The sequence below is a fragment of the Anomaloglossus baeobatrachus genome, unplaced genomic scaffold, assembly GCF_048569485.1.
Source record: "Anomaloglossus baeobatrachus isolate aAnoBae1 unplaced genomic scaffold, aAnoBae1.hap1 Scaffold_296, whole genome shotgun sequence".
NCBI classification, from domain to species: Eukaryota; Metazoa; Chordata; class Amphibia; order Anura; family Aromobatidae; genus Anomaloglossus; species Anomaloglossus baeobatrachus.
In genome coordinates, this window is record NW_027442399.1 from 260,089 (window position 1) to 283,294 (window position 23,206).

The 23,206-nt window shown below is 51.9% G+C and overlaps 1 protein-coding gene across 2 annotated transcripts in view; it reads right to left on the reverse strand.

The window, feature by feature from the left end:
• LOC142267570 (germinal-center associated nuclear protein-like) overlaps positions 1-23,206 on the reverse strand; it is a 95,337-nt gene that overhangs the window by 588 nt on the left and 71,543 nt on the right. The window lies entirely within an intron of this gene.

The following is a 23,206-nucleotide window of genomic DNA, read 5'->3' on the forward strand; positions in this document are numbered from 1 at the left end:
TAGAATCCTGTGATTACAGCAGCCTCTGCATTATGTCAGACGGCAGGAAGGAGAAGTGTAATGGAAGTCTATGTGCCCACGGGGACAGTGTACTACGGATATATCCGCAGGAGCTCCCAGAAATCCGCAGCACAACTTTTGTCTGTTTACATGCTGTGGATGTACAGCGGAACGTCCTGCGGATATGCTGCGGGCATTCTGCATTGAGGATACAGTACTATGGCTTTGGCACTGCATCCTCAATGCAGAACAAGTGCTGAGTGATCGGGGAGTTTATATTTACCTCCATCACGCAGCACTTCACTTTCCGGCATCTATCAGCATCTGCACTGTGCAGGAGAAGGTGGGCGGGCCTGAACGAGCTCTGGCTGTCACATGACCGGAGATCGTGCAGGCCCCGCCCACCTCCTCCTTCCTGTTCCTAGCTCCACCGCGCTCCTGTGCTCCGGAAGAAAGTGACGGGCATCTGCTATCAAGGCAGGTAAGTATGGGACCAAGGCAGATTTCCGCAGGTAAATCCGCAGGAATAATTGACATGCAGTTATGTGCGGCTGCGGGACATCTGCAGTATATTCCGCAACTGCACATTCCGCAACGTGGACACAGACACTCCCCATGTCCCATAGGATAACATGGGGAGTGTCTGTACATTTTGAAACCTGCAGATTTATCTGGAAAATCCAGATAAATCCGCAGGTTTTCCGCAGAAAAATCCGCAGAAGCAAGCGGGACATGGGGAGTGTCTGTGTCCACGCTGCGGTATGTGCGGTTGCGGGATTTGCTGCGGATGTCCCGCAGCCGCGCATAACTGCATGTCAATTATTCCTGTGGATTTACCTGCGGAAATCCTGGCGCTCCACTATGGAGATAGAGGCTTACCTGCCTTGGTCCCATACTTACCTGCCTTGATAACAGACACGCGAGTCAGGACGGCAGTGGAGCTAGGAGCAGGAAGGAGGAGGTGGGCGGGGCCTGCACGAGCTCCGGTCATGTGACAGCCAGAGCTAGTTCAGGCCCGCCCACCTTCTCCTGCACAGTGCAGACGCTGACAGAGTGACACGGCCGGAGAGAAGTGCTGTGTGATGGAGGAAAGTATGAACGCCCCGATCACTCAGCACTTGTTCTTCATAGAGGATGCAGTGCCGAAGCCATGGCACTGTATACTCAATGCAGAATGCCCGCAGCATATCCGCACGACATTCCGCAGCATGGAAACAGACAAAAGTTGTGGTACGGTTTTCGGGGAGCTCCTGCGGATATAACCGCAGGACACTTTCCCCGTGGGCACATAGCCTTAGGCTGCAGTTGTATTGTAACTTGACAATCACATACTTTACTAAGATGTGAATTGGGAAGAAGGGAAAGTGCAACATCCAATGCTCCATGCACACGCTGCAGTTTTTGACGCGTTTTTTGGTGCAGTTTGTGATGAACTTTTAGTCACCACAAGCTGCATTCCCCACTAAAGTTTATGAGATTTCAGATTTGCTGTGCGTACATTGCTTTTTATTATTTGGCTACAGTTTTGTGGTGACCACAAAATTGCAGCATGTCAGTTCTTTTTGCGTTTTTACCTGTGTTTTTCACCCATTGGTGCTAAAACACGCATGGTCAAAAACGCACCAAAGCGCATGCTTTTTTTGGCCACAAGGTGCATTTTCTTTGTCGCTCCATTGGGAGACCCAGACAATTGGGGTGTATAGCTTCTGCCTCCGGAGTCCACACAAAGTATTACACTTTAAAAAGTGTAACCCCTCCCCTCTGCCTATGCACCCTCCCGTGCATCACGGGCCCATCAGTTTTATGCTTTGTGTTGAAGGAGGCACACATTCACGCAAGCTCCACATTTTAGTCAGCAGCAGCTGCTGATTTTTATCGGATGGAAGAAAAGAGGGCCCCTCACAGGGCCCCCGGCATGCTCCCTTCTCACCCCACTAATGTCGGCGGTGCTGTTCAGGTTGAGGTACCCATTGCGGGTACACAGGCTGGAGCCACATGCCGTTTTCCTTCCCCATCCCTTAGAGGCTCTGGGAGAAGTGGGATCCAAACCGGTCACCAGGCACTGGAACCGGGCTCCCTCCGCAGCCCCTGGGGGAATCTGACGGACAGGAGACTGAGGCTCATCAGGGACAGGCCCTGCATCTAAATAGGTACTCTGTGTCCCCTTGGGGTCGGCGCTGGAGCGCCTGTGTAACAAACGCTGCAGCGGCTGCTGTGTTTTGTTGTGGCGCCGGGACTACCGCGCCGACCGCACCTGTTTGCCGGCCGCGGCTATTAAATTTAGTCCCCGGCTTCTGCGGCCTAGTACGATAACTCCCGCCCCCGGGCCTGCCAGTCAGGGGTAAGGGCGGGACGCTCGACTGCACGTCGGGAGTGAGGGCTGGAGCATACTTTGATATCCTCCTCCCCCCTCACTGAGCACTGTGGGGCATCAGATTCCCGCACTTTTTAGGTCACGCCCACGGCTCCCTCCTCCTCTCGAAACGCTGGCAGCCATTGTTATAACACTGCTGCCAGTGGAGGAATACAGAGCAAGCTCTGGGAGGCCCAGGCAGGGAATCTGGTGGTCACACAACCGCTTTGGGCGGTCGGTAAGCAGCACCGTTAGGTGCTGGCCCCCTTGGGTGCCGAAGTGTATATATATATATATATATAGTTATACTGTATACATTTTCTCTGTTCGGCCGCATTATTGCCTGTGGCTATATACCCTCACTGATTACTCTAAGGGGAGACAACAGCATGTCGTCCGCAAAGAGCAAGGGTGCCAAGGCACAGGCTTATTTTGCAACCTGTACCTCTTGTGCGGCAATGTTACCTGCAGGTTCCACCTACCCTCATTGTGTGCAATTCTCGGCCCCTGTGGCACTCACTCAGCCGGAGCCCCGGGCACTGGTGGGACCCTCGGCTCAGGTAGAACAGACGGCTTCCACTGGCCAGGTGACAGGAACAGAGTTTGCAGTTTTGGCTGACAAACTCTCTGCGTCACTTTCACAATCCATGGCTCAGTCTATGGATAAATGGTCTGCTAAGATATTAGAAGCCTTGCAGTCCAGACCGGTAACACAGGCCCAGGACGCTGTGCGTTCATCGCCCCCAGGCCCATCTCGGTCGGCGCAGCAAAGTGCTCCTGAGGTGACACCTAGGTCCCACGGTGAAGACTCCGACTCGGACCACAGTACCAGACCAGCTAAGCGGGCTCGCTGGAGATCTTCCTCGACTTCGTCACGCTGCTCAGGGTCTCAGCATGAGGACTCCCTGGAGGATGAAGCGGAGGTCGCAGCTCAGGGCTCTGACCCTGACGTTGCTCTCAATCTTGATACACCTGAAGGGGACGCCATAGTAAATGACCTTATAGCGTCCATCAACCAGGTGCTAGAACTTTCTCCTCCAACTCCACCTATAGAGGAGTCGGCTTCACAGCAGGAGAAACACCAGTTTAGGTTTCCCAAACGTTCAAGGAGTGCGTTTTTCGATCACTCTAACTTCAGAGATGCTGTCCAGAAGCACAGAGCATTTCCGGACAAGCGCTTTACTAAGCGCCTTAATGACACACGTTACCCCTTCCCCCCTGACGTAGTTAAGGGGTGGGCTCAGTGTCCCAAAGTGGATCCTCCAGTCTCTAGACTGGCGGCTAGATCAGTAGTATCAGTGGCAGACGGCTCATCGCTCAAGGATGCCACTGACAGGCAAATAGAGCTCCTGATGAAATCCATCTACGAAGCCATAGGCGCGTCTTTTGCTCCGGCATTCGCAGCCGTGTGGGCACTCCAAGCTATCTCAGCTTGTTTGTCTGAGATTAATGCGGTCGCACGTACCTCGACCCCGCAGGTTGGGTCTTTGACTTCTCAGGCGTTGAATTTTTCGTCCTACGCCATGAACGCCGTCCTGGACTCTGCGAGCCGCACGGCGGTAGCATCCGCCAATTCGGTGGCAGTCCGCAGGGCCATGTGGCTACGCGAATGGAAGGCAGACTCTGCTTCCAAGAAATTCTTAACCGGTTTGCCATTTTCTGGCGACCGTTTGTTTGGCGAGCAATTGGACGAAATTATTAAACAATCCAAGAGAAAGGACTCGTCCTTACCCCAGTCTAAACCAAACAGACCTCAGCAGCGAAAGATTCAACCGAGGTTTCGGTCCTTTCGGCCCTCAGCCGGACCCCATTCCTCCACGTCCAACAGGTCACAGAAGGGCCAGAGGAACTCTTCTGCATGGCGGTCTAAGTCACGTCCTAAAAAGACCGCCGGAGGAACCGCCCCCAAGGCGGCATCCTCATGACTTTCGGCCTCCCCAAACCGCATCCTCGGTCGGTGGCAGGCTCTCCCGCTTTTGCGACGCCTGGTGGCCACATGTCCAAGACCGATGGGTGAGAGACATTCTGTCTCACGGTTACAGGATAGAGCTCAGTTCTCGTCCTCCGACTCGTTTCTTCAGAACATCTCCGCCCCCCGAGCGAGCCGATGCTCTGATTCAGGCGGTGAATACTCTGAAGGCAGAAAGAGTGGTGATTCCCGTTCCCCCTAAGGAACATGGTCACGGCTTCTACTCCAACTTGTTCGTGGTGCCAAAAAAAGGACGGATCATTCCGTCCCGTTCTGGACCTCAAACTCCTCAACAAACATGTCAGAACCAGACGGTTCCGGATGGAATCTCTCCGCTCTGTCATCGCCTCGATGTCCCAAGGAGACTTCCTAGCTTCAATCGACATCAGGGATGCTTATCTCCTTGTGCCGATTGCACCAGAGCATCAACGCTTCCTGCGTTTTGCCATCAAAGACGAACACCTTCAATTCGTAGCACTGCCTTTCGGACTGGCGACAGCCCCACGGGTCTTCACCAAGGTCATGGCAACAGTAGTGGCGGTCCTGCACTCTCAGGGCCACTCGGTGATCCCTTACTTAGACGATCTTCTAGTCAAGGCACCCTCCCGGGGGGCATGCCAACACAGCCTGACCATTGCCCTGGAGACTCTCCAGAGGTTTGGGTGGATCATCAATTTCCAAAAGTCAAAATTGACACCGACCCAAACGCTGACTTACCTCGGGATGGAGTTTCATACTCTCTCGGCGATAGTGAAGCTACCGCTGGACAAACAGCGTTCACTACAGACAGGGGTGCACTCTCTCCTTCGAGCCCAGTCACACCCCCTGAGGCGACTCATGCACTTCCTAGGGAAAATGGTGGTAGCAATGGAAGCAGTGCCCTTTGCGCAGTTTCATCTGCGTCCACTTCAATGGGACATTCTCCGCAAATGGGACAGGAGGTCGACGTCCCTAGACAGGAGCGTCTCCCTTTCACGGGCAGCCAAAACCTCTCTTCAGTGGTGGTTTCTTCCCACTTCTTTGTCGAAGGGAAAATCATTCCTGCCCCCATCCTGGGCTGTGGTCACGACGGACGCGAGTCTGTCAGGGTGGGGAGCGGTCTTCCTCCACCACAGGGCTCAGGGAACCTGGACTCCGACAGAGTCCTCCCTTCAGATCAATGTCCTGGAGATAAGGGCAGTGTATCTAGCCCTAAAGGCGTTCCAGCGGTGGCTGGAGGGCAGGCAGATCCGAATACAGTCGGACACCGCCACGGTGGTTGCGTACATCAACCACCAGGGCGGCACACGCAGTCGTCAAGCCTTCCAAGAAGTTCGGCGGATTCTGCTGTGGGCGGAAGCCACAGACTCCACCATCTCCGCGGTTCACATCCCGGGCGTAGAAAACTGGGAAGCAGACTTTCTCAGTCGCCAGGGCATGGACGCAGGGGAATGGTCTCTTCACCCGGACGTGTTTCAAGAGATCTGTTGCCGCTGGGGAACGCCGGACGTCGATCTAATGGCGTCTCGGCACAACAACAAGGTCCCGGCATTCATGGCACGGTCTCAAGATCACAGAGCTCTGGCGGCAGACGCCTTAGTTCAGGATTGGTCGCAGTTTCGACTGCCTTATGTTTTTCCTCCTCTGGCACTGCTGCCCAGAGTGTTACGCAAGATCAGGTCCGACTGCCGCCGCGCCATCCTCATTGCTCCAGACTGGCCGAGGCGGTCGTGGTACCCGGATCTGTGGCATCTCACGGTGGGTCAACCGTGGGTACTGCCAGACCGGCCAGACTTGCTGTCTCAAGGGCCATTTTTCCATCTGAATTCTGCGGCCCTCAACCTGACTGTGTGGCCATTGAGTCCTGGCTCCTAGCGTCCTCAGGGTTATCTCAAGATGTCATTGCCACTATGAGACAGGCCAGGAAACTAACGTCCGCCAAGATCTACCACAGGACTTGGAGGATCTTCTTATCCTGGTGCTCTGATCGGGGTTTTACTCCCTGGCCGTTTACCTTGCCCACGTTTCTTTCCTTCCTTCAATCCGGAATGGACAAGGGTTTGTCTCTCGGCTCCCTCAAGGGACAAGTATCGGCGCTTTCCGTGTTCTTTCAAAAGCGTCTAGCCAGGCTTCCGCAGGTCCGCACGTTCCTGCAGAGCGTGGCCCACATAGTCCCACCTTACAAGCGTCCGCTAGAACCCTGGGATCTTAACAGGGTGCTCACGGCTCTCCAGAAGCCACCTTTCGAGCCGATGCGTGATGTCTCTCTATCACGCCTTTCACAGAAAGTGGCCTTCCTAGTGGCAGTCACTTCACTTAGGAGAGTGTCTGAGTTAGCAGCGCTGTCATGCAAAGCCCCCTTCCTGGTGTTTCACCAGGATAAGGTGGTTCTGCGTCCGGTCCCGGAATTTCTCCCTAAGGTGGTATCCCCTTTTCATCTCAATCAGGATATCTCCTTACCTTCCTTTTGCCCTCATCCAGTTCACCAAGGTGAAAAGGATCTGCACTTGTTGGATCTCGTGAGAGCACTCAGGCTCTACATTTCTCGCACGGCGCCCCTGCGCCGTTCGGATGCGCTCTTTGTCCTGGTCGCTGGCCAGCGTAAGGGGTCGCAGGCTTCCAAGTCAACCTTGGCTCGGTGGATCAAGGAACCGATTCTTGAAGCCTACCGTTCATCTGGACTTACGATTCCTTCAGGGCTGAAAGCCCATTCTACCAGAGCCGTAGGTGCGTCCTGGGCATTGCGGCACCAGGCTACGGCTCAGCAGGTGTGTCAGGTGGCTACCTGGTCGAGTCTGCACACTTTCACAAAACACTATCAGGTGCATGCCTATGCTTCGGCAGATGCCAGCCTAGGTAGGCGAGTCCTTCAGGCGGCGATTGCCCACCTGTAAGAAGGGGCCGTTTTTCGGCTCTTTTTATCGAGGTATTCTTTTACCCAACCCAGGGACTGCTTTTGGACGTCCCAATTGTCTGGGTCTCCCAATGGAGCGACAAAGAAGAAGGGAATTTTGTTTACTTACCATAAATTCCTTTTCTTCTAGCTCCAATTGGGAGACCCAGCACCCGCCCCTGTTCCCTTCGGGCTTTTGTTCTTTTGTGTACACATGTTGTTCATGTTGAATTGTTCTTTTGGTTCATGGTTTTAGTTCTCCGAACATCCTTCGGATTGAATTTACCTTAGACCAATTTATAAGTTTCCTCCTTCCTGCTTTGGCACCAAAACTGATGGGCCCGTGATGCACGGGAGGGTGTATAGGCAGAGGGGAGGGGTTACACTTTTTAAAGTGTAATACTTTGTGTGGCCTCCGGAGGCAGAAGCTATACACCCCAATTGTCTGGGTCTCCCAATTGGAGCTAGAAGAAAAGGAATTTACGGTAAGTAAACAAAATTCCCTTCTTTGTAGTTATGACAAAACTGCAGTGTGCAGACATACCCTAAGGCTACATGCGCACACTGCAGCGTGCAGACATACCCTAAAGCTACATGCGCACACTGCAGTTTTGTTGCCGCAACAAAACTGCACCTTGCCCCAGATTTGTAAAAAATATGCTTGTAAGGGCTTGTGCGCACATTGCGTAATTTCATGCATTTACGCTGCATATAGAACTGCAGCGTAACTGCATGCGTCTTGCATTCCCAGCACAATCTATGAAGATTATGCATAATCCGTGCGCACGTTGCTTTTTAGAACACAGTGATTTGAGTGTCAGAATTTTGACCCAAATCCGTGCGTTCAAAAAAGCAGCATGTCAATTATTTTGTGCGCTTTGGATGTAGCTCCCACTCTGTCTATGGTGGCGGCAGCATCCCGAGCGCATGAAATCGGCATTTATTCTGCTGAAACACTGCATCCATTACGCAGTGTTTCTGCAGCGATTTAAAGCTCACATGCACTGTCAAATCGCTGCAGAATATTCAGCATGTACGTGCGAACAAGCCCTTATGATGCTGCGTTTTTAGGGTCTGTGCAAACTGGATAGATGTGTTTCTTCAGCAAAACATGCTCCCTCTGGCAGAATTCCGCACCTGCGGCAAAAAAAACGCACCCAAAATCTGCATGCGGTTTTACCATTCTGCAGTTTGTTACGGTTTTGCCATGGTTTTCTCCCTGCGGTTTTTAACCATTATCAATGTCAAAACACAGGGGAAAACCGTAGGTACCTATGGAAAAGAAGTGACATGCTGCTTATTTTTGCTGCAGAAATTCTGCAGCAAAACCTGTAGGGGAAATGTGCGCACAGCATTTTGGATTTCTCAGATTTTGCTGGGGAAGGACTGCATGAACTTTATGAACAAAAACCGCTCCTTTTCTGCAGCAAAACCCGCAGCAAATCCGCAGCAAAAAACGCAGTGTGCGCACAGGGCCTAAGTGCATTTTAGATGTTTTTTGACCATGCGATTTTTGATGCGTTTTTTCAGTAGAAGCAAGCCAAAAAAACGCAAAAAGATAGAACATGCTGCAATTTTTTTGTCACAAGTTCGTGACAAATAAACTGCAGACAAAAAAACTGCAACACGCGCACAGCAAATCTGAATTCTCATAGACTTTGCTGAGAAGTCAAAAGTTAGAAGTTTATGACAACAAAACTGCACCAAAAAAAGCATCAAAAATGCAACAAAAACTTCAGCGTGTGCATTTAGCGTAAAGCTGAGCTTTGAAGGGAAAGTCTTTGCAGGTACTATACAAGGTCACAAAACCATTGCAAATGTTTAATTTTTCATTAGAGGTACATGTTAATGTACAATTTAATATAAAATTGCATTTTCTTTATCGTTCCTTTATGGGAGACCCAGACCATGGGTGTATAGCTTATGCCTCCGGAGGACACACAAAGTACTACACTAAAAAGTGTAGCTCCTCCCTCCGAGCATATACACCCCCTGGATGACAGAATCCAACCAGTTTAATGCTTTGTGTTCAGGAGGTCACACACACACACACATGCATCCTCTTTTGATTTTTGATTTTTATTTAAAGATTTGGAAGAAAAGCGGGTCCACCGGACTCCCGGCATGTCCCTTCTCACCCAACTGTGTCGGCGGTGCTGTTAAGGTTGACCTTAAGGCTGGAGCCTTCCATGCCGCGCTCCTTCACCATCCCTACGGGCTCTGGCTTGAAGTGGGAGCCTTCACGGTTCTCACTGCTCTGCAGGAGACCGGTCTCCATCCGCAGCCCTTTCAGGATCCTGCTGGACGGAGCGCTCACCCCCCCCCAGGGACCTGGCCCTGCGTCTCAAAAGCTAAGTATTGAGACGGTATTCAGGGGTCCCTTCTGCATTTTATTGTGGGGAGAGTGTGTTATTTGTGCAATTCTGCTTCATAAGTCCCTTTACTGTGATTTCCGGCCGGTTCTCTGTTTTTTTCCTGAGAACCGCGCCGAGGGTGCCTGATCGTCGGCCGCATGGATAAATTTAGGCCCTGGCTTCGGCCGCGGCCTACTTTCGTTTCTCTGCCCCTGCATGTCAGTCATGCAGGGGGGCAGTGCGGCGCCGCCCACCGGCCGTTCAGCACAGGGGAGGACACTCCTCTCTGAGGAGATGATTCCCTCCCCTGTATTTCTCCTTAGCCCTCCGGTTCCCGCTCTTGGATTAACCCCCGCCCCCCCTCCTCACACCAGCGCCATTTTCTCAGCGTTTTTACACTGGTCGGCGCTGGCTGCTGCAGCTCTGCAGAAGAAGGAGTGAATTATCTGTCTGGGGGTCCAAGCTGGGAATCCGGAGGGCACACAAAACGGTCTGGTAAGCCACAACCTCTGGTTGTGGACTTTTTATACACTCTCTGGTGGCTTTTTGAAGGAGTGAATTCTCTACTACCGAACATCCTCCTCAGCAGCATGTCTCACACCAGGAGCAAGGCTGCAAGGCTGTACTCAATATGCACTGCATGTAAGCTCATACTGCCCGAACCGAGCACAGACCCACACTGTGATGCCTGCTCTAATGTGGTGGTGCCTCAGCCTGGAGTCTCCCCAGGGGTCCCTCCGGCTTCTCCAGCCCCGGTGGCGGAACCCCCGGCTTGGGTAGCATCATTTTCTAAAGCTATTTCCCAGTCCTTTGCCGACTCCATGGGACAGTTGTCCCGGACGCTGCTGAGCATGCATCAGCCCCCTTCTCAGGGTGCCTCTGCTGCTCCGACTTGCTCTACAGAGCTCACAGAGTATGTTTCATCTGATCCCAGACCCCGTCCTCCTAAACGGAGACGCAGGGACTCTTCTCCTTCCTCGTCCCACGGCTCTGATTCACGGGCCGAATTGCAAGGCGAGGAGGATGCCCTTACTGTGGGCTCAGACGCTACGTCTATGTACCCCATTGATACCGAAGGTGATGCAGATGTTAGCGATTTGATTGCGTCCATTAACTCCGTACTGGACCTTAATCCACCAGTGTCTGATGAACAAGCTTCTCTGGTAGAAAAACACCAGTTTACCTCACCTAAGAGAGCAAGGAGTACGTTTTTTAACCACTCCAGTTTTCAGGCCACTGTGACCAAACCCAGGGCCCGTCCTGACAAACGCTTTCCTAAGCGTACTTCTGATAACCGTTTTCCTTTTCCACCTGAGGTGGTCAAGGAATGGGCTCAGTCACCAAAGGTAGATCCTCCGGTGTCTAGAATCTCAGCCCGGACAGTTGTGTCTGTGGCGGATGGCACCTCTCTTAAGGACTCCACTGACCGCCAGGTTGACCTTCTGGCCAAATCTGTATATGAAGCGGCAGGGGCCTCTTTCTCCCCGTCTTTTGCAGCAGTGTGGGCCCTTCAGGCCATCTCTGCTTCCCTGACGGAGATGCACTCCCTTACCAGGGACTCTATGCCCGAAATGGTGGCCTTAACTTCCCAAGCCTCGGCTTTTTCGTCCTATGCCATGTCTGCCATTTTGGAGGCGTCTCACCGCACAGCGGTAGCCTCCGCTAATTCCCTCGCGATCCGCAGGATCTTGTGGCTTCGTGAGTGGAAAGCAGACGCTGCTTCCAAGAAGTTTCTAGCCGGGCTCCCTTTTTCTGGGACCCGACTGTTCGGTGAACAACTGGATGAAATCATTAAGGAAGCTACTGGCGGGAAGAGTACTTCCTTGCCACAAACTAAAGCCAGGAAACCTGTCCAGGGCAGGAACCAGTCGAGGTTTCGGTCCTTTCGTTCCTCAAACTGGTCCTCCTCTAAGCCCTCAGCCTCGTCCACTAACTCGGCTAAGGATCGAAAACCCAACTGGCGCTCGAAGCCTCGTCCCCAGAAGAACGGAGGAGCCGCTGCCACCAAGGCAGCCTCCTCTTGACTATCGGGCCGCGCCAGCAGCGTCCTTAGTCGGTGGCAGGCTCTCCCACTTTGGCGACGTGTGGTTTCAACACGTCTCCGACCAGTGGGTGCGGGATATCATCTCCCACGGCTACAGGATAGAATTTTCTTCCAGCCCGCCAAACAGATTTTTTCTGTCCACTCCCCCCTGCTCCAAGGCCGCCGCCTTCTCTCAGGCCGTGGCTTCCTTGCAGGCCAGCGGAGTAATTGTACCGGTTCCCGCTCCGGAACGGTTCAGAGGTTTCTACTCAAACCTCTTCCTAGTCCCCAAAAAGGACGGTTCCTTCCGGCCCATCCTGGATCTCAAGCTTCTCAACAAGCATGTTCAGGTGCGGCACTTTCGCATGGAATCTCTGCGATCACTCATTGCTTCAATGACCCAGGGAGACTTTCTTGCATCCATCGACATCAAAGATGCCTATTTGCATGTGCCAATTGCAGTTTCACACCAGCGTCGGCTCCGTTTTGCAATCGGGGAGGAACACTTCCAATTCGTGGCTCTCCCCTTCGGGCTAGCCACGGCACCTCGAGTATTCACCAAGGTCATGGCAACAGTGGTTGCGGTTCTGCACCTCCAGGGGTTGGCAGTGATTCCTTACCTGGACGACCTTCTAGTCAAGGCGTCCTCGAGTGCAGAATGTCAGCGGAGTGTCTCACTCACTCTTGCCACGCTTGTCCAATTCGGGTGGCTTGTCAATCTGCCAAAGTCCACTCTGGTCCCGACCCAGAAACTCACGTACCTTGGGATGCAATTCGAGACTCTGCCGGCACTTGTCAAGCTGCCCTTAGTCAAACAGCAGTCCCTTCGGGGGGCGGTGCGCTCTCTCCTGAGGCCCCGCCGTTATTCCCTCAGGCGCCTGATGCAGGTGCTGGGTCAAATGGTGGCCTCCATGGAGGCGGTTCCCTTTGCCCAGTTCCATCTGCGTCCCCTGCAGCTGGACATTCTCCTCTGTTGGGACAAGCGGACCGCTTCCTTGCACAGGCTAGTGGCTCTGTCGCCTCAGACCAGGAGCTCTCTTCAGTGGTGGCTTCGGCCCCTCTCTCTGTCTCAGGGACGCTCCTTCCTGACCCCGTCCTGGGTGATCCTCACCACGGATGCCAGTCTGTCCGGCTGGGGAGCAGTCTTTCTTCATCGTTCCTTATGGGAGACCCAGACCATGGGTGTTTAGCTTCTGCCTCCGGAGGACACACAAAGTACTACACTAAAAAGTGTAGCTCCTCCCTCCGAGCATATACACCCCCTGGATGACTAGATCCAACCAGTTTAATGCTTTGTGTTCAGGAGGTCACACACACACATGCATTCTCTGAATTTTGATTTTTGATTTCAAAGATTTGGAAGAAAAGCGGGTCCAATCTGGACTCCCGGCATGTCCCTTCTCACCCCACTGGGTCGGCGGTGCTGTTAAGGTTGATTTTACAAGGCTGGAGCCTTCACATGCCGCGCTCCTTCACCATCCTCTGAGGCTCTGGCTTGAAGTGGGAGCCATCACGGTTCTCACTGCTTTGCAGGAGACCGGTCTCCATCCGCAGCCCTTTCAGGATCCTGCCGGACAGAGCGCTCACCCCCCCAGGGACCTGGCCCTGCGTCTCACTAGCTAAGTACTGAGACGTTATTACCACAGAAAGTGGTCTTTCCAGGGGTCCCTTGTACTTTATATATTGGGGATAGTGTGTTATATGACTGTGTTAACATTTCCGGCCGGTTCTCCAGTTTTCACTGGAGAACCGCGCCGATGGTGCCTGCACGCTGGCCGCATGTTTAAATCTAGGCCCCGGCTTCGCCTGAGGCCTAGTTTTGATTTCACTGCCCCTGCATGTCAGTCATGCAGAGGGACAGTGCGGCTCCGCCCAGCGGCTGTTCAGCACAGGGAACGGACACTCCTCACTGAGGAAAGATTCCCTCCCCTGTATACCTCATTTGCCCTCCGGATCCCGCACTCAGAGTAGGCCCCCGCCCCCTCTCCTCGCTCCGGCGCCATTTTATCAGCGTTCTCAATGTCTGCATAACCACATTGTGACAAATGGGGGCCTGGGCTGGGGGATCTGGACGGCACAGAGATATCTCTATGTTAAACGGTCTGGCAAGCCACAACCTCCGGTTGTGGAGCTGCCTATATACTCTGTTTACTGGGGGTCATTCTGGACAGAGCTCCCACTTCTGCAGCATGTCTCACATCAAAGCAGGGCTGCAAGGCTGTTTTTAATATGCACTGCATGTAGACTCGTACTGCCTGTACCGAGCACATAACCACATTGTGATGCTTGCTCTAACATAGTGGTCCCTCAGCCTGGAAGCTCATCAGTGATCCCTCCGGCTGCTCCGGCTCCGGTGGCTGAACCCCCGGTTTGGGTAGAATCCCTCTCTCCAGGGGACAGCTATCCCGGACACTGCTGAGCATGCATCAGCCCCCTTCTCAGGGCGCTTCTGCTGCTACGGCTCGCTCAGCAAAGCTAACAGAGGATTCTTCATCTGGTCTCAGACCCAGTCCTCCTAAAAGGAGACGCAGGGTCCCCTTTCCTTCCTCGTCCCGCGGCTCTGATTCACGAGCTGACTCGCAGGACGAAGAGGATGCCTTTACTAGGGGCTCGGACGCTACTTCATGTACTCCATTGATCTGTCCGAAGGTGACGCAGATGCTAATGATTTGTTTGCGTCCATTATATTTGTACTGGACCACAATCCGCCTGTATCAGGGGAGCATCCCCCTCTGGCAGAAAGGCATCAGTATACCTTAAGAGAACAAGGAGTGTGTTCCTTAACCACTCAAGTTTTTCAGCCCACTGTGACCAAGCCCAGAGCCTGTCCTGACAGACGCTTCCCAAAGCGTGGTTCTGATGACTGTTTTCCCCTTCCACCAGAGGTGGTCAAGGAGTGGGCTCATTCACCAAGGGTGGACCCTCCGGTGTCTAGACTTTCAGCCCGGACAGTTGTGTCAGTGGCTGATGGCACCTCTCTAAGGATTCCACTGTCCGCCAGGTCGACCTTCTGGAAATCGATATATGAGCGGCAGGAGCCTCGTTCTCCCCATCTTTTGCAGCAGTGCGGGCTCTCAAAGCCATCTCTGCTTCTCTGGAGGAGATGCATTCCCTCACAGGGACTCTATGCCTGAAATGGTTGCCTTAACTTCCAGGCTTCAGTCTTTTCATCCTATGCCATATCTGCCATGCTGGAGACTGCCACCGCACTGCGGTGGCCTCGGCTATTTCCCTCGCTATCCGCAGGCCCCTGTGGCTTCGAGAGTGGAAGGCAGATGCTTCTTAAGAAGTTCCTTGCTGAGCTCCCTTTTGCTGGGACCAGACTATTCGGCGAACAACTGGATGAAATTATTAAGGAAGCTTTTGGCAGGAAGAGTACTTCCATGCCACAAACCCAGGAAACCTGTCCAGGGCAGGAACCAGTCGAGGTTTCGTTCCTCTAACTGGTCGTCCTCTAAGCCCTCGGCCTCGTCCACTAACTCAGACAAGGACCGTAAACCAACTGGCGCATGAAGCCGCGTCCTCAGAAGTCCGCAGGAGCTGCGGCCACCAAGGCAGCCTCCTCTTGATTATCTGGCCGCGCCAGCAACGTCCTTTGGTCGGTGGCAGGCTCTCCCACTTGGGCGACGTGTGGTTTCAACACGTCTCCGATCAGTGGGTGTGGGATACCATCTCCCACGGCTACAGGATAGAATTCTCTCCAGCCCGCCAAACAGATTTTTTCTGTCAACTCCCCCCTGCTCCAAGGCCGCCGCCTTCTCACAGGCCGTGGCATTCTTGCAGGCCAATGGAGTAATTGTACCAGTTTCCGACTGGGAACGGTTCTGAGATTTCTACTCAAATCTCTTCCTAGTCCCCGAAAAGGACGGTGCCTTACGACCTGGATCTCAAGCTTCTCAACAAGCATGTTCAGGTGCGGCATTTTCGCATGGAGTCTCTGCGATCAGTAAATGACCCAAGGAGATTTCTTAGCATCCATCGACATCAGAGATGTCTATCTGCATGTGCCAATCGCAGTTTCACACCAGCGTTGGCTACGTTTTGTAATCGGAGAGGAACATTTCCAATTCGTGGCTCTCCCCTTCGGGTTAGCCACGGCCCCTCGTGCATTCACCAAGGTCATGGCAGCAGTGGTTGCGGTTCTGCACCTCCAGGGGTTGGCAATGATTCCTTACCTGGACGACCTTCTAGTCAAGGCTTCATCCAGTGCAGACTGTCAGCGGAGTGTCTCGCTTACTCTCGCCACGCTGGTTCAATTCGGGTGGCTTGTCAATCTGCCCAAGTCCACTCTGACCCCGACCCAGGAACTTGCGTACCTAGGGATGCAATTCGAGACTCTGCTGGCACTTGTGAAGCTGCCCTTAGTCAAACAGCAGTTCCTTCATCTGGCGGTTCGTTCTCTGTTGAGGCCCCGCCGTCATTCCATCAGGCACCTCATGCAGGTGCTGGGTCAGATGGTGGCGTCAATGGAAGCGGTTCCCTTTGTCCAGTTCCATCTGCGTCCTCTGCAGCTGGACATTCTCCGCTGTTGGGACAAGCGGACTTCTTCCTTGCACAGGTTGGTGGCTCTGTCGCCACAGACCAGGAGCTCTCTTCAGTGGTGGCTTCAGCCCCTCTCTCTGTCTCAGGGACGCTCCTTCCTGACCCCGTCCTGGGTGATCCTCACCACGGACGCCAGTCTATCCGGCTGGGGAGCAGTATTTCTCCACCACCGAGCACAGGGCACTTGGACTCCGTCCGAATCAGCCCTCTCGATCAATGTGCTGGACATCAGAGCTGTGTTCCTAGCTCTCGTAGCCTTTCACCACCTGTTGGCGGGCAAGCACATTCGAGTCCAGTCAGACAACGCGACAGCAGTTGCCTACATCAACCACCAGGGCGGGACTCGCAGCCGCCTGGCAATGTTGGAGGTTCAACGCATCCTTCAGTGGACGGAGGACTCCAAGTCCACCATATCCGCAGTCCACATCCCAGGCGTAGAAAACTGGGAGGCAGATTATCTCAGCCGTCAAACCGTGGACAGCGGCGAGTGGGCTCTGCATCCGGCAGTGTTCCGGTCCATCTGCCGCAAGTGGGGCACTCCGGAAGTGGATCTAATGGCATCCCGGCACAACAACAAGGTCCCGGTTTACGTGGCTCGCTCCCACGATCCTCAGGCCTTTGCAGCGGATGCGCTAGTTCAGGATTGGTCCCAGTTCCGTCTGTCTTACGTGTTTCCCCCTCTAGCTCTCTTGCCCAGAGTCCTGCGCAAGATCAGAATGGAGGGCCGTCGGGTCATACTCATTGCTCCAGACTGGCCCAGGCGAGCTTGGTACCCAGACCTGCTCCGTCTGTCCGTAGAGGTGCCGTGGCATCTCCCGGACCGCCCAGACCTTCTCTCACAAGGTCCGTTTTTCCGCCAGAATTCTGCAGCTCTCAGATTGACGGCGTGGCTCTTGAGTCCTGGATCCTGACGGCTTCCGGCATTCCTCCCGAAGTCATCTCCACTATGACTCAGGCTCGGAAGTCTTCCTCGGCAAAAATTTACCACAGGACTTGGAGAATTTTCCTGTCCTGGTGTCGTTCTTCCGGCCATGCCCCTTGGCCTTTTTCCTTGCCGACCATCCTGTCCTTCTACAGTCCGGTCTGCAGCTTGGACTATCCCTCAATTCCCTTAAGGGACAGGTCTCGGCTCTGTCAATGTTGTTCCAGCGGCGTATCGCCCGACTGGCTCAGGTGCGCACCTTCATGCAGGGCGCATCTCACATCATTCCGCCTTACCGGCGGCCCTTGGATCCCTGGGACCTTAATCTGGTCCTCACGGCCTTACAGAAGCCCCCCTTTGAGCCTCTTAGGGAGGTTTCTTTATTTCGACTTTCACAGAAAGTCGTCTTTCTGGTGGCCATAACTTCTCTCAGGAGAGTCTCTGATTTGGCTGCGCTCTCATCGGAGTCACCTTTTTTGGTTTTTCATCAAGATAAGGTGGTTCTCCGTCCGACTCCGGACTTTCTCCCTAAGGTGGTTTTCTCCTTTCCACCTTAACCAGGACATTTCATTGCCTTCCTTTTGTCCGGCTCCTGTTCATCGCTTTGAGAAAGCATTGCATACTTTAGATCTGGTGCGGGCGCTCCGGATCTATGTATCACGCACCGCTGTTCTTAGGCGGTGTACCTCTCTTTTTGTGCTGACCACAGGTCAACGCAAGGGTCTCTCGGCTTCTAAGCCGACCTTAGCTCGCTGGATTAGGTCGGCCATATCCGATGCCTACCAGTGTACTCAGTCAGGTGCCTCCCCCGCCGGGGGATCAAGGCACACTCGACCAGAGCTGTCGGTGCCTCTTGGGCTTTCAGGCACCAGGCTACGGCTCAGCAGGTCTGTCAGGCTGCCACTTGGTCTAGTCTGCGCACCTTTTCGAAGCACTACCAAGTCCATGCTCATGCTTCGGCAGATGCGAGCTTGGGCAGACGCATCCTTCAGGTGGCTGTCGCCCACTTGTGAAGTTAGGTTTTGCCTACTTCTCAGGTTTCTGTTTATTCCCACCCATGGAGTGCTTTGAGACGTCCCATGGTCTGGGTCTCCCATAAGGAACGATGAAGAAAAAGAGAATTTTGTTTACTTACCGTAAATTCTTTTTCTTATAGTTCCGACATGGGAGACCCAGCACCCTCCCTGTTGCCTGTTGGCAGTTCTTGTTCCGTGTGTTTTCACCGGCTGTTGTTGTAGACAAAGGTTCCGGTTATTCCGGGTTTTACTCTGTCTCTACTTGTGGGTGGATGTCCTCTTTCAGCTTTTGCACTAAACTGGTTGGATCTAGTCATCCAGGGGGTGTATATGCTCGGAGGGAGGAGCTACACTTTTTAGTGTAGTACTTTGTGTGTCCTCCGGAGGCAGAAGCTAAACACCCATGGTCTGGGTCTCCCATGTCGGAACTATAAGAAAAAGAATTTACGGTAAGTAAACAAAATTCTCTTTTTCTCCACCACCGAGCACAGGGCACTTGGACTCCGTCCGAATCAGCCCTCTCGATCAATGTGCTGGAAATCAGAGCTGTGCTCCTAGCTCTCGAAGCCTTTCACCACCTGTTGGCGGGCAAGCACATTCGAGTCCAGTCAGACAACGCGACAGCGGTTGCCTACATCAATCACCAGGGCGGGACTCGCAGCCGCCTGGCAATGTTGGAGGTCCAACGTATCCTTCAGTGGACGGAGGACTCCAAGTCCACCATATCCGCAGTCCACATCCCAGGCGTAGAAAACTGGGAGGCAGATTATCTCAGCCGTCAAACCGTGGACAGCGGCGAGTGGGCCCTGCATCCGACGGTGTTCCGATCAATCTGCCGCAAGTGGGGCACTCCGGAAGTCGATCTCATGGCATCCCGGCACAACAACAAGGTCCCGGTTTACGTGGCTCGCTCCCACGATCCTCAGGCCTTGGCAGCGGACGCGCTGGTTCAGGATTGGTCCCAGTTCCGTCTAGCCTACGTGTTTCCTCCCCTAGCTCTCTTGCCCAGAGTACTGCGCAAGATCAGGATGGAGGGCCGTCGGGTCATAATCATTGCTCCAGACTGGCCCAGACGAGCTTGGTACCCAGACCTGCTCCGTCTGTCTGTGGAACTGCCGTGGCGTCTCCCAGACCGCCCAGACCTTCTCTCACAAGGTCCGTTTTTCCGCCAGAATTCTGCGGCCCTCAGATTGACGGCGTGGCTCTTGAGTCCTGGATCCTGACGGCTTCAGGCATTCCTTCCGAGGTCATCTCTACTATGACTCAGGCTCGCAAGTCTTCCTCGGCCAGGATTTACCACAGGACTTGGAGAATTTTCCTGTCCTGGTGTCGTTCGTCCGGCCATGCTCCTTGGCCTTTTTCCTTGCCGACCATCCTGTCCTTTCTGCAGTCTGGTCTGCAGCTAGGACTATCTCTCAATTCCCTCAAGGGACAGGTCTCGGCTCTTTCAGTGTTGTTCCAGCGGCGTATCGCTCGGCTGGCTCAGGTGCGCACCTTCATGCAGGGCGCATCTCACATCATTCCTCCTTATCGGAGGCCCTTGGATACCTGGGACCTTAATCTGGTCCTCACGGCCTTACAGAAACCCCCCTTTGAGCCTCTTAGGGAGGTTCCCTTGTTTCGACTTTCCCAGAAAGTGGTTTTTCTGGTGGCCATAACCTCTCTCAGGAGAGTCTCTGATTTGGCTGCGCTCTCTTCGGAGTCACCCTTTTTGGTTTTTCACCAAGACAAGGTGGTTCTCCGTCCGACGCCGGATTTTCTCCCTAAGGTGGTGTCTCCTTTCCACCTTAACCAGGACATTTCATTGCCTTCCCTTTGTCCGGCCCCTGTGCATCGCTTCGAGAAAGCGTTACATACTTTAGATTTGGTGCGGGCGCTCCGGATCTATGTGTCACGCACCGCTGCTCTTAGGCGGTGCACCTCTCTTTTTGTCCTGACCGCAGGTCAGCGCAAGGGGCTCTCGGCTTCCAAACCGACCCTAGCTCGTTGGATTAGGTCGGCCATATCCGATGCCTACCAATGTGCTCAGGTGCCTCCCCCGCCGGGGATTAAAGCGCACTCGACCAGAGCTGTCGGTGCCTCTTGGGCTTTCAGGCACCAGGCTACGGCTCAGCAGGTCTGTCAGGCTGCCACTTGGTCCAGTCTGCATACCTTTTCAAAGCACTACCAAGTGCATGCTCATGCTTCGGCAGATGCGAGCTTGGGCAGACGCATCCTTCAGGCGGCTGTCGCCCATTTGTGAAGTTAGGTTTTGCCTACTTCTCAGTTATCTGTTTATTCCCACCCATGGACTGCTTTGAGACGTCCCATGGTCTGGGTCTCCCATAAAGGAACGATAAAGAAAAAGAGAATTTTGTTTACTTACCGTAAATTCTTTTTCTTATAGTTCCGACATGGGAGACCCAGCACCCTCCCTGTTGCCTGTTGGCAGTTCTTGTTCCGTGTGTTTTCACCGGCTGTTGTTGTAGACAGAGGTTCCGGTTATTCCGGGTGTTACTCTATCTCTACTTATGGGTGGATGTCCTCCTTCAGCTTTTGCACTAAACTGGTTGGATTCTGTCATCCAGGGGGTGTATAAAAAGTGTAGCTCCTCCCTCCGAGCATATACACCCCCTGGATGACAGAATCCAACCAGTTTAGTGCAAAAGCTGAAGGAGGACATCCACCCATAAGTAGAGAGAGTAACACCCGGAATAACCGGAACCTCTGTCTACAACAACAGCCGGTGAAAACACACGGAACAAGAACTGCCAACAGGCAACAGGGAGGGTGCTGGGTCTCCCATGTCGGAACTATAAGAAAAAGAATTTACGGTAAGTAAACAAAATTCTCTTTTTTTTTATGCTGTCGCATGTAATTGAAGTTTACTTTTTTTCTACATTTTTTCTTACACAATTACCTTCTTGCAGGCTGGGATTAGATGGGATGAAAATGCAGGTAAATATGACGTCTTTTTAATGTTGGAACTTTTAGGCTATGTCCGCACTTTGCGTCGAGGTAGTTGCAGTTCTAAACGCATCCTCTGTCAGAAATGGTTTTTGCCATAGTTGGTTTTGAAAAAACGTGATAAGTATGCGTGCGTTTTTACCGCGTTTTTAGTGCGATTTACATGCTTTTTCATTGCTTAAAGTCAAATGCGTTTTCAATACAAAGACACTACTAAATAAAGTTTAAACATTCAAACACTATTGAAAAAACGGGAAAAATGATAATAAATATATTGATTAAAATCATACGCAAAATAAATATTTTTTATTAAATATATAACTTTTTTAATATATATGCATAAAATAACATGAAATTATGGTATTTCATTAATTTAATTATCGGACTCTGTGTGTAAAGGGACATATTATTCCAATATTATAAAGTCAAAACCGCATGCGTTTATTTTGTCCAAAAAGCATATTTTCTGCAGCTAAAAAGCATGTAAAACGCTGGAATTTTGATGTAGAATGCGTTTTGACATTTCCCATTGCCTCCAGTGATAGCAAAACGCTGCCCAAATGGCAAAAAACAATTGACATGCTGCTTCTTTAAACGCTGAGTTTTTGCCCAAAAATATGCAAATTAAACGCAGCGTTTTGAACTGTATAGTGCGCACATGAAATCCCTTTTTCCCATAGAAATTGCTGGAAAATCAAAACGCATGCCTTTTGCCATGAAAACGCTGCAGTTCAAAACGCAGGTAAAAACGCAAAGTGCGCACATAGCCTTAAAGTTAATAACTGGAAACCCCTTTAGTAGTGTGTGATGAATAAAAATTTAAAAAAATTATACTCCATAAACTGGTCCCACAACACGGACTATAGAGGAATGGGGCTGGTTTTGGAGGTATAAATTTATTTTTTTTTCCTACACCTATTGTTGGATAAATCTTTTAAATTTATTTATCTAAATGCTGAAATCAGTGGCTCATTTTAGTGTTGTAATTTGGCTCCAAAGTTAAGATTTGGGGGGCTACAGCTGTATATACATACACTATGTTTTGAGGGGGGGAGGTTTGGCTTGTACATCGGATTTCTTTGTTGCAGTATATTACTTTTTGGAGGTCCTGTTTGTTGTTCAAGCCATCAAATTGGCCACGTAGGTAAAGCCAATAGAGAGCCATGGCAGTGGGTTACTTCAATTCAGGTTTATGAACTTAGAATAGAATAAAGGGACTCCCACCATGTTTTTCTGTGAGGAGGTTGCAGTTGTCTTTTTGGAGGTGTTAGAATTGCCTGTCAAATATTATTGGATCTGCCATAATATTTAAAGAGGATCCATCTCAAGGTCAAAAGTGTTCAGGTTTTGCTCTGATTTTATTCCCGCTGCTCCCCTGATTATTCTATTTTCTTTTCCAGAGATATGGGCTTTTTCTATGTAGTGCCAATTTTCATGATCTTTACTAAGAGGGCATGGTCAGCAAGATAATTATGCAGAGCAGCCTAAGTACACGCCCCCAAAGAAACCTGTGAGCACCGTCCCCTTGGAAAGACCAACAAAACTTGCATTAGATAAAAAGGCCCATGTATCTGGAACTATATGGCAGATTAAAAAAAACCCCAACAAAACAGAATATTCAGAGTGCAGCAGGAATAAACTAAGGAATATTGGAAAAATGTTATAACTATAGGGACTTTTTTTTATTTCTTAAAGGAAAAAAATGACAATATTTATTGCTGAAGCCTCCAAAGGTTACCGCTAGTAGACCTTCAAGCTTCTGTAATGTTGGACTGTTATTCACTTTTAGGGTGTATTAAAGGGAATCTGTCACCAGGTTTTTGCTTCCCGTTCTGATAGCAGCATAATGCAGAGACAGAGACCTTGATTCCAGTGATGTGTCACTTACTGAGCTGTTTGCTGTCATTTTGATAAAATCAATGTTTCTTTATCGTTCCTATGGGAGACCCAGACAATGGGCGTTTAGCTTCTGCCTCCGGAGGACACACAAAGTACTACACTCAAAAGTGTAGCTCCTCCCTCTGAGCTTATACACCCCCTGGAGAACCAGATCTAGCCAGTTTATCGCTTTGTGTTCAGGAGGCATACATCCACACATGCATTCTCATCTGATTTTTGATTTTTGGAAAGAGTTTGAAGAAAAGCGGGTCCAAGCCTGGACTCCCGGCATGTCCCTTCTCACCCCACTGTGTTGGTGGTGCTGTTAAGG